Raw genomic sequence first — 13,779 nt, 5'->3', positions numbered from 1 at the left:
ATTCCAAGGGCTAGGAGCATACGAATAATAAATTTGGCAAGTGTTAAGAGCTGCTGGTTGCAATATCTATCAAAAAGATAAACTGAATATATATTAAGATATAACTCTTCATTAAGTGACTTGAATTTATTTTCCTGGAACACATCCAATCATAAAAGAATACTATTTTACTTAAACTGGGCCAACTAGAGCTTACATGACTAGCAGGGAAGTTCTAGGTTCCAATAAGAACGTTTCCCCAACTTCCTCCATCTCCAGGTTATCTGCCTTTTATAATTGTTCATGTGGCGTAGATTGATAAGACAATGTTGAGGAATTCTTTCTGATTACTTCCTTTGAAATCTCTACCAGTAACAAGAATGATCAATGTCTTCATTATGTAAATGTTTCTTATCTGGTGTTCAACTTTCAGATGACCACTGGCTACCACAGATACATGAGGATGTACTATAAACCTGACACTGCAGAGATCACAAAAGTCATAGATGACATAGGCCCTTGCCTCAAAGACTCTACAATATAATGATTCATTCCAGCTAACAAATGCACAAGGAAAATCAAACAGGAAAAACATAAAGTTTTATGGTACCCTGTCATCGAGATGAGGAAATCACCTTACTGGCCCCACAGAGAAAAATTAAGCAATTATTTTAAATATTTTATATCCTCAAAATCAATGCCATCCATTTAAATTCCAGATCTTAATGGAAAAAGCCTCAATACATACTCCCCCTGCTCCCATACTCCACCATTATCCATTCCAACAGGTTCTCAAGAAGAACTCTAATATTACAGGAATTATGTGGGTATGAGCTTCTAAAATAATTGTCAGAGACCATTGGGAATGATTTCTGAACTTGTGAAATTAAGAAAATGAAAATATTCAGGACCCATGGGTGGCTTAGTCAGTTAAGCCAGTCTGACTCTTGACTTTGGCTCAGGTCATGATCTCAGAATTATGGGATTGAGCTCCACTCAACTGAGCTCCAGGTCTGCGCTGGGCCTGGAGCCCGCTTAATATTCTCTCTCCTATCTCCAGCTACCACTTGTGCTCACTCTTTCTAAAGAGGGAGGAAGGGAGGAAGGGAGGAAATGAAAATGAAAATATTCTATTCATTCAATTCTACATGACAATCTGATCTTGGACTATTTCCTTAACCTTGTTAAGTCAGTTTCCTCATATGTATAAAATTAAGGCTAGACTAAATGGACTTAAGACAGTCTAGCTCTACACACTTGAATTGAGGATATAATTATTTTGAGAAAAAGCATTAGACGGCTAGCTTCCCGACACTCCCATTTTTTCAAGATTTCTTGGACATAATGATTCAGGATATTCAACATTGCAGTTATTTTTCCCCAAATAAGTTGCTTCATATATAATTTATAGTGCCAATCTAAAAACATATTAACAGAGAAAGACAACTCCAGGAAGGCCACTGAGTGATTATATGAACAAAAAACTAGCTGAGTCCAACTCCAGAAACCATTACAGCTGAAGGGGAGCAAATTTTGCCACCCCAAGATATACTCTTTGGCTTATTGATTATTTTAAGCTGGTTATTTTTTTTCAATGTTTTTATTTATTTTTGGGACAGAGAGAGACAGAGCATGAACGGGGGAGGGGCACAGAGAGAGGGAGACACAGAATCGGAAACAGGCTCCAGGCTCTGAGCCATCAGCCCAGAGCCTGACGCGGGGCTCGAACTCCCGGACCGCGAGATCGTGACCTGGCTGAAGTCGGACGCTTAACCGACTGCGCCACCCAGGCGCCCCAAGCTGGTTATTTTTAAGAAACAGCAGCAATGAGAGAAACTCTGAAAACAAAGTAGAAGTTCCCCTAAGGGAAGTATCATTAGTTAGGGTGTTTCTCCCACCTTATGTCAGAAAGAGGGGAGAAGACTCAATCTCAAGAAACTCTTATCAAGAAGGCTTGGGCTTAAATCTGCATAACAATCTTACTCTTATTTACTGGGTGTGTCCTGGTAACTTCCCATAAACGACTCCCTATTCCAGCATCTTCTTTTATTTTTAGCTGACAATGGTATTTAAGATGATGGTTTTGGCCATTATGGGAGTTACTTACTTTTCCTGAGTCTCTCCCATATATGCTGGAGGTATACGTGTTATTACAAAATTTGCTTGATTTTTCTCCTGTTAATTTCTGTTTCATGTTAATTTAATTCTTAGACCAGCCAGAATAAACTTGAAAGGCAGAGGAAATGTTCCCCACCCCCCCACACACACAGCTCAAATCCATTCAATTAACAAATATTAACTAAATGCCCCATATGTGCCAGGTGTCATTCTAGTTGCCTGGGATATACCAGTAAATGAAAATGACAAAATGCCCGGCCCACATGTGGGTTACATTCTAGAAGAGGATCAGAATAAACAAATAGATGAATAAAAAGTGGTAATTCACATTCTACATTAGAAAATGATAAGTGTTATGGGGAAAAAATAAGCAGGGAAAGGCAGAAGTGTGTGGCTTGGGAGGGAGCAATTTTAAGAAGGTGATCAAAATTTCCTAGAAAAGGGAGGCTCAGCTTTATTGGTGCCAAGCTATGTGCCCATAGAAAAGGAATATAAATTGTTTCTTTCTTACTCTTAGGGTACGTGGGTGTTGGTAAGGGGGAAAAAAATTCAACAGAGTAAATTTGAAGATCTAATTGGCTTTATTAAATGACTCCTAAATAGGCAGCATCCCATCTGACAAATAGAGGGGAGCTTCATTGAGAAAAACAAAAGAAAGGTTTTTTACAGGCAGAAAGGGCATTTAAAAAATGAAGGAATTGGGGCACTTGGGTGCTCAGTTGGTTAAGGGTCCGACTTCAGCTCAGGTCATGATCTCGTGGCTCATGAGTTTGAGCCCCACGTTGGGCTCTGTGCTGACAGCTCACAGCCTGGAGCGTAGCCTGCTTTGGATTCTGTGCCTCCGTCTCTCTGCCCCTACCCTGCTCACCCTCTGTCTCTCTCTCTTTTTCAAAAATAAATAAATATTAAAAGAAATCTCTTAAAAAAGAAGAAATTTATTCACAAGGACTCCATCCTTTAGGCAAGGTTCCTAAGGGGAACCAAAGGGGTCCATAAGTATATTTCCTAGTCTTGGCCAGGAAATTCCATGCTGATTGCTTAAAGGTTACATTCCTGAGGGGTTGAAACTACAGTCAGGTTAGATATTAAGTCTTGATTTACTGACTTGGGGCCTTAACCTAAGGGATACCATTTTGGACCTGTGGTTTTCTTTTTTAACAGTCGGAACTTATGTAGTCCATAAACTTTGATCCTATGGCCCCCCCTTTTTTTTCTTTTAATTCACAAAGGAAAAAAAAGTTTAAATTATTTCTTAAAAAACAACAAGCCTTCAATAGCTACAATTTCATCTCCTGTGTGAGCCCTGAATATCTCTGAACAGCAAGCTCCTTCTGAACATGGTTCACTGTTCTTCCCCATTCACCTGCCAAGTGCCACTTCCTTGTCCCTTCTATCTACTCTAACACCCCAGAACTAGGTAAGTGCTCCTATAATACATTCTCAGAACACCCTCTATGCTTCATATGAAGTTCTCATCTCAGTTCATGGTAAAATTATTCGTTCCTTGAATGCCTCCACTGCCAGATTATAGACTACACAGAGCAGAGACGCTGTCATCAAAGCTTAGCATAATACTTGGGGCATTTAGTAGGCTTAAATGAATGAATTTATTCCTACATGATCTTTACATTCCATACACTCATACCTCTTCCCCAAAACCATTACCTACTAGTGACCAATGCACCCACCCTTCATCAGTCTCCCTATCTTACCCTTCTAGAATGTTAAATCGGGGGAAATCTAAGCAGTCAATTAAATCATATACAGAACAGTATTAAGAAAACAAAGCATGAGAAAACAGGTATGGTACAGCAATGTGATGAGCTAAATAAGAAACATGAGTGTGAACTCATGTATGCATTTCCAGCTCCGTCGCTACTAACAGTCCAATGACATCTGTAGTATCTGTACTTTTGCCCTCCATCCACTCTCATGTTCTCCCCTAGTGTCCAGATTTTGGTCCCTAATACACTTCTCTGCCATGAGGAACAAGAACTCCTGATTCCTTGAAAAGAGGCTATGACTAGATCATATGGCAGGAAAAAATAAGAAGGGTCTGGAACATCCTTCTGTTTCCAGAAAGCAATCATGTTTTCGAGAATGTCAACACAAAGGAAGATTTCAAGAGCCTTCACGAGCCAGACTGTGATAATTTCAGCTTCAAATAAATTCTGTTGTGGTTAATTGAAATATATGGAACCTGCGAAATGTTCAATGATACTCTAAGTTTACAACGATACTCAAAGGAAAAAAAGTAATATAAAAGGATAAATAGAATGTATTCTATATTTTTGTAAGTAGAAGAGTAGTAATATATAGGGATCTGTTTATTCTACTAATAATATGTTTATAAATTATACATATGTACTGGGGTGCCTGGGTGGCTCAGTGGGTTAAGTGTCCAACCCTTGATTTTGGTTCAGGTCATGATCTCACCAGTTCGTGAGATTGAGCCCTGCATCAGGCTCCGCACTGTCAGTGCAGACTGCTTGGGGTTCTCTCTTTCCCTCTCTCTCTGCCTCTCTCTCTCAAAATAAATAAACTTTTTAATTAATTAATTAATTATAGATATATACTTACTTCTCTGTAGATACCACAGTAAACACAGGGAAGGGAACAGTGAGTGAACTGAGTAATCCTAGAGCAAGCAGATACTATACCCAAACCAAGAAGGACTGAGAGCATCAATGGTCACATATAGAACTAGAAGAAAGAGGGGCTCAACAGTTAATCAGTACATGTGCTTACACACAATTACCAAGTAAAAGAAGGGCTCACCTGTGGATTCCCAAGGGCTAAATTAGATAAATTTCTAAAGAGAAGGTATAATTACAGAACCAATGTTCATCTCACAGGAGAAAAAAACAAACAAAAACTTCTAGATGGTCCTACCAACTATGATAAAATCCTTGAAGGAATGCATACATTTTTTAAAATGCCAACACACCACAGCAATAAATATAACAGGACAGTGGCTCAGGCACTGTGGTTGTAGGCTACCACTAAGGCTGTAGGGATTCAATATATACTTAGAGAGTTACTCCTCAATCCAATATTGCAGAAACATAACTCTAGTGCAGGGGTCAACAAAAAATTCCTATAATGGGCCAGATAGTAAATATTTTAGTCTTTATGGTCCAAGAAGCAGAGGTAAAATCAAAGATATTACATAAGTACTTACATACCAAGAAAGAAAATAAACTTCAATGTTTTGATAAAATTAAAATATAATAATATGTATAATTTTTATAACCAAGTCTATTAATGAAGAAAATTGAATTCTTTGGAGGGAAATAACATTTTGCCTCATTGGGATCCAAAGTTAATGCTCCTTATCATCAAAACCAATTGCAAATGTTCATCTATTAATGCTGACCCATATGAGATTTTACATACTTCATTTTTTAAAGCATCTTTTCACACAGTTAGTGACACACACTGATACTGCTCTAGAAGCAAATTATTTTAGTTGAGCATATTTATCATTTGGGAAGCATTTACAGAATTTTATGAGTTTCTTCACTTGATATTTTCCTTTTTTAGTGTGTCCTCACATTAATCACCTTCAACTGAAAGTAAGGTGAAATCTCTTCAATTGTACAACTAACTGGATTTTTTTTTAAATATGGAAATCCCTTTTGTAGTCACAGGGAGGTCCAAAACTTGTTGCTGAAATTAGCTTGAGCTTCAAAAATACATCCCCTGCAAACGTGTGTAGGAGTGGAGATCTTGCTTCTTTTTTTAACATTTGAAAGCACGAGAAGCGTTTGACATGACTTAAGATTCAAACATTAGTTGTCATCAAAACAACTTTACCAAGGTCTAAGACTGGCATATACCTGATGTTCCAGCTTGCAATTTTAGCCTGAATTCATTAAGACACATTATGAGGTCTGCCTCAATACCTAACTTCCAAAGCCACTCAGTGTTCCATTATGTCTGAGGCTTGTTCTTATTAAGAAAAATTTCAGGAGCACCTGAATGGCTCGGTCGGTTAAGTGTCCAACTTCAGCTTGGGTCATGATCTTGCAGTTCATGGGTTCAAACCCTGCGTTGGGCTCTATGCTGACAGCTCAGAACCTGGAGCCTTTGGATTCTGTGTCTCCCTCTCTCTCTGCTTCTCCCTTGCTCGAGCTCTGTTTCTCTCTCAAAAATAAATAAATAATAAAACATTAAAAAAAATTAAAAACAGACCATTCATAGAGGCTAATTCTTTTGTCACTTCAAGCTCAGCATTAACTTCTGGAATAAAAGCAACTTGGTATCATAACATCTTTTAGACTCATCAAGAACCAAGAAAAGCCATTGAAATAGTTTGCCCTGATTTTTAATTGACTATTGATACTGCTCCCAATGCCATCAGCACTTTGATCAGCTATTCTTCCCAAAAAGCTAATAGTCTTAAACAAGTTTGTTTTCTCAGAACACATTCCTTCAGTTGCTGTAATGAATCACAATTTAAATAACTCACTATCAACAAACAGTTTAGCTTACTTGGCTAACAAGTAAGGCACTGAAAACACCGCGGCTTCAGCCTCATTTTCATTTTTTTATTTTTGTGAAGAAATTCTGTTGTGATTATTACAATTTTTTTTCTAATTTGTTGCTTTTCTATGAATTGGAAATATTGTGATGAGTACTTAGGCTAGTAATGTTGATGTATATTGTATTTTTTTATTTCTATGTGTCATAAAATATTCATCTTTTAAATTCTATTCAATCATTTAAAAATGTAAAAAAAAAAAAAAATTCTTAGCTGTGGACTGTACCAAAGCCAGCAGCACACTACATTTGACCTGTGAGTCATAGTCTAGAACACAGATATAAATTCTCCCCATCATTAGAAAGGTATGTGTTAAGAATCAGTTAATCACCATTTATTAGTTACTCCTCCAGGAAGGGTAGATCCTGCTTCGTTAGAAGGATGATTATTTCTACTAGATCGTGTATAAGCTAGTTCTTACAGAACCAGTGTTGAACAACTGGCCAGCTTTCAGGAAACTCCTTAGCTGTCTCTGATTTTAGCCATTATTTCAACTCTGTCAATATTAAAAGTATTCCTACTTTGCCCTTTTCATTTGACGTCAGAATGTGTAGTCCTTGGATGAGATATTGTTCAAATTATTGAACCAAAGCCCTGGTTTGGGGGATTCTTGACAAGTGAGGTCAGAGAAACCCCTGCTATGCAGTTAATGCTAAATTTGGACTTGAATTTCATTTGAATCTGAGACTATGGGTCAGAGAGAATGCTATGAAAAAAATATGCTATGAGATCTAGATATTTCTAGAACCTAAAACTGAGCTACGGGTGCTCCAGCTCCTAAGAGGATTTTACAACTCAGGACTATACGAAGATAACTCAAAGGGGAGCCCTCCTCACCAGCCCCACCCCGGCTATTCCCACTGGGCCTTAGAGAATTCTTAGCAACCCAGTCATCCTGGCAGATTGTCCACTCTCCTCCTAGTCCCTTATCTCTATACCTTGCTCACCTTTTCATGTTTGGGGACTCCCTTTTGTGGCCATCACTAAGTGGAGGCCTGACATAGTCCCTGGGCCCCTCACATTGACATACCACTGCATACAGATTGAACCAAGGGAGAAAACGATAAGTCACATACAGACTAGGATATGGATGTTATATCATCCTTCGCAAAGTTACTCTGTAGGCATAGTTACGAGGTAGGAATCAGAAACTTCTACTAATCCATGAAAAGATTAACCCAAGCAGGGTGTTAGTTCTAAATAGTGAGGTTTTCAAACTTTGTACTTCACCTTTTGTTGCCCCTTTTCCACCTTTTTTCTCCTTCACCACCTCACCTCTTCTCTTTTCTCCCTGACTTGAAATGAAGAGATGTTGGGGAAGCTATGGCCACTGGTTTAGTCTACTAGCTAAGTTTGCTTTAACCATATGTATAAGGAAGAGGCTTCAAGGATGATAAGTAACCAGGGTACTTCCCTTGAACCTCTACTCCCAGTTCATGATGTCAAGCCTGTGTCTTCAAGACCCAAAGCCAATTTTTTCTTTCAAGAGCCAACCCTTTACAATGACATAAGCATGTGCCAAGGCCCAAATACTCCTCCATTATGCAATTTGGAGGAGGGTGACAAGGGAGAGACCTCGTACAATGCAAGTCTATTAGCGGTCTAACAAGAATCCTGGGACTGAAGTATGCTGCAGAGAGGAGTCAGGGTCTGAATCATAATATCTTTTTTTAAGTTCATTTATTTTGAGAGAGCACATACTTGCATGCATGAGAGAGAGGAAGAAAGAGAGAGAGAATGAATTCCAAGCAAGCTTTGCACTGATGTGGGTCTCAAACTCACAAACTATGAGATCATGACCTGATCTGAAATCAAGGATAAGAGGCCACCCAACCGACTGAGCCACCCAGGCTCCCCAGAATCATAATGTCTTAAGTCTAAAGAATATATCCAGTCTACAGAATGGAGAAAGATGTTTCTCCTGCCTCAAAAATAAATAAATAAATAAATAAATAAATAAATAAATAAAACACGTATCTTTAAGTGGGAAGGAAAGGGAAGATAAGAAAGATCATTTCTTAATGATTCTAGCACAATCTTTAAGAGTTATAAATGGAGAACTTTGAGCCACGGGTTGGAGCTCAAAACCAGATTAGGGGCAGTAGGCCAGTTTCTTAATCTTGTTATTGCCAAAGAAGACAGTGCCCTCTAGTGGGAGAAAATTTTTAAGCAGTCCTTACTAACACGGACCCATATCTATTTCTACAAAATATCCACACACAGGCAGCTACATGACAACCATTATGATCAGCTGAAATTCTGAAAAAATTGTATTTACCAATAGCTTCTAACACTGGGCACCTACTATGTGTGAGGCACTGTGCTAATAAGTAAGCATTTTACAAGTTTTACCTCATTTAAAGCTGCAACTTGCCCAAGGCACCACAGCTAACAAAGTAGGGGAGGGAGGGTTTATGACCTTTAAATTTTAAACTGTCCTAAGAAATCTGACTCAAAACTACATGCTCACACACACACAACCAAGAACTACAGCAGAAATTTGGGAAACAGTTGCTACTCTTCGCTCCTTTTTAATAGCAAATCAATTATGCTTTAATTTGCAACGATGAAATAAGTAACTCTGTTTATGCAAATACTCTACCACTGAGCTATACCCCCAGTAACTCTATGAATAAAATTGTTCATATTTCCCCTAAGTCTCTCCCAAATTTTTCAAAATTTAAATTATTTGAAGGGGTGTTCAATTATTAGTTTGTCAGGGGCATGATCATGTTCCTTTTAACCCTGGATGAGCCAAGTTATGCACAATAATGGTCATCAGAGCTTCTGAATCCCCTTCCAAGAGACTTCTTTGTGCTCATTTCTGTTGTTGTCTTACAGTCTCATCCAAAAACCCAATTATTCAGTAAATCAAACAGCATCTACTATTGCAACCTAATACAAATAAATCAATAGCCCTCTAAGCATTATTATAAAAAAAATAAAACCTATATCCTGAGAACTTATTTTATACTAAAATATCATAGGAACCTCAGTAAAAGTAGTTGTATACCTCTGAACAAGTTAGGGGCTCCTGGGTGGCTCAGTCCATTAAGGGTTGGACTCTTGGTTTTGCCTTAGGCCATGATTTCATGGGTTTGTTACTTTGAGCTCTCTCTCTTTCCCTCTCTCTGCCCCTCCCCTTAGAGCTTGCGCTCTAAGATAAACTTTTTAAAAAATGTTTAAAAAAAACAACTAAAAACTGGAGAGTGTTCTGCTAAGTGAAATAAGCCATACAGAGAAAGACAGATACCATATGTTTTCACTCTTATGTGGATCCTGAGAAACTTAACAGAAAGCCATAGGGGAGGGGAAGGAAAAAAAAAAAAAAAGAGGTTAGAGTGGGAGAGAGCCAAAGCATAAGAGACTCTTAAAAACTGAGAACAAACTGAGGGTTGATGGGGGGTGGGAGGGAGGGGAGGGTGGGTTATGGGTATTGAGGAGGGCACCTTTTGGGATGAGCACTGGGTGTTGTATGGAAACCAATTTGACAATAAATTTCATATATTGGAAAAAAAAATTAAAAATAAATAAATAAATAATAAAAAAAATCGCTAAGATGGTATCAGGTCATATGGACTAACTACTGGAAAGAAGGAAAATATTTGGTTTTAGTATCTGGAAAAAATTCTTAGCTGAGTATTCCAAGGGTCTTAGATGGGACCCCAGGCCACTTTCTCAGCCTCATTCATTCACAGAACAATATTTATGTATCACTTTAATCCTAGGCACAACTCTGGTTGTTGGGAAGAAAACAGTGAATTAAAACAAAGTCTCTGCCCTCAACTTTAAGGAAAAAAAGGAGTAAAGAGACAAATTAAACAAACAAACAAATAAATAAATAAATAACGGCATAGGGAGTGGCGGGGGTTAGGGTAGGCCTCTGTGATAAAATATTTCAGCAGACACCTGAGGGAGAGAATCATGGGGTATTTGAGGAAAGACCACACAGATGTAGGATACAGTGCAACAGCCTGGAGACAGAAGCATATTTGTAGTTACCTGAGAACAAGACCACTGTGACTGAATCAGAGAGCAAATCCAGTGGTAGGAAATGTTCCGGTTTGGGGACTGAGGGAAGAGGTGTTGGCACACCACACAGGACTTCTTAGGCTATAGTCGAAACTTCACATTTACTTTTGAGATGGGAAGCCACTGGGAATTCTGGGAAGAGGTACATCTCAGACATGTTTTTAAAGGACAAGTCTTGCAATAGTATGGAGACTAGAACGGGAAGCATGAGGACAGAAGCAGCCTTGCGTCTTACTCCTAGTGCCTCCCTCAACGGGATGCATTACCACATAAGTAGCTAGTATTCACCATGTCATATATGCCAGGCATAACTTACACCATTTAATGCTCAAAGCTATAAAGTAGCTGTTACAAATGGGAAGGAAAACAAAAGACAAGGGCAAGGTCAAGTACCTTGTTCACAACAAAGAGCTAATAAACGGCAGAATCAGAAGCCTGATACTAAAGCACAAGTGTCTCCCACTAAAACATACAACATTCCCTTCTGAGTCGATGAATCCTGTATCAGACCATTTTAGCGCTCAAGTCTTTGCACATTACACCCATGTCTGAAATGCCTTCCACCCAATTTCTCTGATGGCAAACTTCATTTTTCCAGATCAGCTTTCCCTCCTGAGTGAAAGAATTCCTGATCTCCCCAGACCACTTAGGTGTTCCACCTCCTGTGCCTTTACAGCAGCTGTTCAGTCCTCTGAAACAACCCTTACCGGTTGTAGTGTAATCGTGTCCGTTTACATCTTTCCACCATGAGTTCCTCATGACAGTCATGCCTTCTTATTCATCGCCTCTCCCACCCCTGCACTCCCCTCTCCTCCATCCACCTCCAAACACATCTAGCACAGAGCCAGGAGCCAAATAAATGCTAGCCGGATGGAGTAATAAAGAATCGAATGTAGGGTTCCATTCTACTCTTTGCATGTTGCATATTGGTGCCACATTGGAAAAAAATAATTCACCAAAAAGAAAAAAATAGAGAGATATATGAGATGGTGGGTGCAGTAACTAGATGGGGGCACTCTTCATAATGTATATCAAATCATCACAATTCACACTCTAAATATCTTACAATTTTATCAGTTATATACCTCAGCAAAGGAAAAAAAAACTAGCTACAGGTGGCAATAAGAAAAACAAAGTGAAAAAAAGAGACAAACCAAGAAACAGACTCTTAACTACAGAGAACTGATGGTTACCAGAGGGAAGGTGGGTGGGTGGGGATGGATGAAATAGGTGATGGGGATTAAGGAGTGCACTGATGATGAGCACTGGGTGATGGAATTGAATTATTATATTGAGCACCTGAAACTAATGTAACACTGCATATTAACTATACTAGAATTAAAATTTTTTAAAAAGTGGAAGGATGTTAACTAGACTTATTGTGAACATTTCACAACATACATAAATATCGAATTATCGTGCTGTACACATCAAACTTTTAGTTATAACTCAATTTAAAAAAAAATAAATAAAGGATATACTCTAGTTTTGCTATTAAGTAGGGCTCTGGATCATTTGTAAAATAAAGCCAGGCTCTTAAACAACAAAATATTGAAAACTAGGGAACATCCACAAAGTGAGACAATAATGAAAACTTTGTCTAAAGAAATACTTTAGAAACTAGATATACTTAGCCTGACAGATGGAAAGAGCATTACTCTTGTTGATTTCAATACTTGGAAGACTGAATACACATGTGAGATGATCTTGAGGGGAAAAATTAAGAGCAATACGGGGAAGACACAGAAAAGCAAAAAGTTGTTTAATTAAAGCAAAAATATACTATAAAACAAAGCATTCCAATTTCAGGAAACTTCATTTCCCGAAACATTCATTTAAAGCCATGTGGCTACCTTGATGAAAAATAATGAAAGCAATATACTGTATTCCTGTCTGATATTCTGATTAAGAGGATAATTCATTTAATTCCAGAATACTTACATAGTCCCAGATCTCTAGTTCAGAACTATTTTATTAAGTTTCCAAATTCATTATTTATTTAGGTATTTTACATTTTATTCATTTTTAGAGACAGAGCGTGAGCGGGGGAGGGGCAGAGAAAGAGGAAGACACAGAATGTGAAGCAGGCTCCAGGCTCTGAGCTGTCAGCACACAGCCCCACGCAGGGCTGGAACTCACGAACCATGAGATCATGACCTGAGCCAAAGTTGGACACTTTACCAACTGAGCCACCCAGGCACCGATCATTAGATTTTTAAAACACTGGCCCATGTTCTCTCATTTTACCTGTTTTCTAAATGACCTGACATTCTTGCTACCTTACCTTTATGCCTAGTTCTCGTTTGAATAGGCTATATAAGATGTTGCAAAACAGAGGGCAGAGATAGGTGAGGCATTTTGTATCTTCCATATGTGTTCTCTCCCACCAAAACCTTTCGAAATCTATCAATCTACAGTCTGTCAGTTCCAAATTCACCCTGAAGGGGCTCTCCCACTGCTTTCTGGCAGCTGCACCATCAGCAAACCAGGTGGGTATGAAGACCTCTGATCTCTTCCCAGTCACAATCCCAGAATGTTATGGGTCTTCTTGGCACTCACAGATCTGGACCAGGCTGGTAATCACCTTCCTGCGACCCTCCCAACACAAACACTTCATGTTTCAGGTGTCCTGCCAACACTGAGACCCCTTCCTGCCTGTGTGTGCCTACACACCCAGTAACTAGCTACAGCCTTCCTGAACCTTGGAGGGTGACTTCCTATTTGCCTAGTGACTGAAGACCAACTCTGGGCTGGCCAAACCAGTAAACTTCTCTGCCATCCAGTAGGCTACAGCTACCCCTTCTTCAGTGAGATCTGAATCCAAATCTTAAGCTCCTTACTTCCAACAGGCACCCAAGGATACCTTTTCCTTGGGTACTCCCCCTCAGTTCTGGGGTACCATATAGAATTCTCATATTTCTTTTGTCACAGTTTAAAACTTTTTCATGTTAAATTTCTCTTGTTATAATCACTATGTCATTCCTGTTTCTAGATTGGACCCAGAATGCTAGTTTCCCATCAAGCCAAGCTCAAAAGAACACAATGAAAACCAGCTGCTGAAAGCTTTCCTAGACATAGCCCTAGATCTGTAAAATAATTTGTATATA

The sequence above is a fragment of the Acinonyx jubatus genome, chromosome D3, assembly GCF_027475565.1.
Source record: "Acinonyx jubatus isolate Ajub_Pintada_27869175 chromosome D3, VMU_Ajub_asm_v1.0, whole genome shotgun sequence".
In the NCBI taxonomy this organism is placed as follows: domain Eukaryota; kingdom Metazoa; phylum Chordata; class Mammalia; order Carnivora; family Felidae; genus Acinonyx; species Acinonyx jubatus.
Note: the sequence above shows the minus strand (reverse complement) of the source record.